The sequence below is a fragment of the Eumetopias jubatus genome, unplaced genomic scaffold, assembly GCF_037043125.1.
Source record: "Eumetopias jubatus isolate StellerSeaLion01/CBP00866 unplaced genomic scaffold, mEumJub1_p1.0 scaffold_131, whole genome shotgun sequence".
Taxonomy (NCBI): domain Eukaryota; kingdom Metazoa; phylum Chordata; class Mammalia; order Carnivora; family Otariidae; genus Eumetopias; species Eumetopias jubatus.
In genome coordinates this window covers 467,325-469,448 of record NW_028274937.1, presented here as the reverse complement: position 1 = coordinate 469,448, position 2,124 = coordinate 467,325, and the positions used below count along the sequence as shown (strand labels likewise).

At 55.5% G+C, this 2,124-nt stretch overlaps 1 pseudogene; it reads left to right on the top strand.

Annotated features, from left to right (window-relative positions):
- Positions 1–645: 645 nt before the first annotated feature.
- LOC114204261 (histo-blood group ABO system transferase 2 pseudogene) lies at positions 646–1,844 on the top strand (annotated as a pseudogene).
- The last annotated feature ends 280 nt before the right edge of the window (positions 1,845–2,124 follow it).

The window sequence follows — 2,124 nt, the reverse complement described above, 5'->3', positions numbered from 1 at the left end:
CTTGCCTTATCATTCTGGGTAGAACTTTTAGTACGATAATGAGCAATGAGTGAAAGCCAGCATGATGGACTTATGTTTGATTTCAGAGTAGAGCTGTCAGTCCTCAAAATTGAGCATGATGTTTGATTAGAGTTAGGGTTGGGGTTAGGGTTAGGGGCTAGGGTTAAGGGTTAGGGTTAGGGTAGGTGACCCTGTGACCCATGAAGCCCGACAGTCAGCATGCTAGAGCCAGGAACACTCCCCCTGTGCTGAGCTCCCCGGCAAACCCTGCACGTCCCCTCCCCTGGCTGACCCCCTGCAGGTTCTGTCCCCACCTGCCATGAGTTGAGCACCTTTGGGCACAGCCCTTGTTTCTATGCCCTACAGACTGGGTAGAATCAGCTGCATGGGTTTCTAGCCTCTAAGCCTCAGGCTCCCCTTTGTAAGATGAGGTCCTGAGGGCTCCCATCTCTGGGAGCTGAAGGTAGGGAGGCCCCACCAGCAGACGCACTCAGGCCAGGCCAGGAGGGTGGCTGTTGCTTAAAGCAGCCCAGGGCCTGCCCTCCTTGAAGAAAGTGCACACATTCACGGCCCAAGTTTTGGGGTCCTGCCGCCAGCCTCTGGCAGTGACCCTCCTCCAGCCCTGTCCCCTGTCACTGTGGATACATGGTCTTCCTGGTGCTGTTCCTGCAGACAGTTGAGAAACACTTAATGGTGGGACACAGGGTCACCTACTACGTCTTCACCAATCAGTTGCCCGCCGGGCCCCATGTTCCCCTCCGGGAAGGCCAGAGGGTGGTGGTCCTCGAGGTTCCCCGCACCCCGCGCTGGTAGGACGCGTCCATGCAGAGCACGTGATGATCCGCCGCTTCTGTAAGCAGCTCTTCCTGTCATCGCGCGCTGACATAAAGTTCTCAGACACCAATCTGAGCGGCCATGCAGGGCTGCCTCCGCAAGTAGGGCAGCAGCAGCTGGGTTCTGCACATCGCTTTTACGTCATTTTTTATCAGAAAAGCAAAGGCAGACGCCCCAAAGCGTGGGAAAGGAGGACAAAGGGATGGCAAGTATGCTGAAGCTGTAAAGCAGGCCTGCACTCTCCCGTACGCGCAGGCATGCAGGGAGGCCTTCATGGGATCGGGGAAGAGTGGGACGTTTGTGCTAGCAAACACCAGGTGCAGGAAGGGGGGCACGGAGGGTTACATTCTTTCCTGGCTCCTAACCTTTGCCCTGCCCCTGGGGATCATGGGATCCTGCTCCTACCGGGTCATTGTGGTCAGTAGCCTGAGAACAGGAACGCTGCTGACATTTCAGCTGCTTCCACAATCACTCCTTAGGGCTGACAATATATTTTCTAAGGTTAACTCCACAATTCCTCTGTGAGGTGGACTACCTGGTGTGCACAGAGGTGGACATGAAGTTCCGCGACCACGTGAGTATGGAGACCCTCTTTGGCACCCTGCACCCCGGTTTCTACCGGGCGGCCCACAAGGACTTCAGCTACGAGCATTGGCCACAGTCCCAGGCGCACATTTCCCAGGGGCAAGGGCTACTTTGACTACAAGGGGGCCTTTTCTGGGGGGTCGGTGGTAGAGGTTCACCAACTGACCTTGGCCTGTCACCAGACAATGGGGGTCAACCTTGCCAATGGGATCGAGGCTGTGTGGCACGACGAGAGCCACCTGAACAGGTACCTGCTTGGCCATAAGCCCATTAAGGTGCTGTCCCCAGAGGACCTGTAGGACCCACAGCTGCTGGGCTGCCACGGAGGACCTGTGGGACCCACAGCTGCTGGGCTGCCCCCCATCATGAGGAAGCTGAGATTCGTGGCTGTGCCCAAGAATCACCAGGATGGCAGCAGTGGTTAGTACTTGAGGAGTCATTTTGGTGCCCACCGGGTCTTTCACTTGAGTTAACAGATGAGTCAGAAGGAAGGACGTCATCAGTTAGGAAGTATAGACGAAGGTCAGATTGGAGGTGGGCAAAGTCCTCTTTCAGAGAGCAGGGAAGCTCTGAGCTTCTTCTATACACCTTGCCCTGCTCCTCGCTTCTGGCTGCCTGGCCCTGATTTCTGTCCTTTCAATGAATTGGTCATCTAGTAAGTAACATGTTTCTCTGAGTTCCATGAGCAGATTATTCAAACCTGAA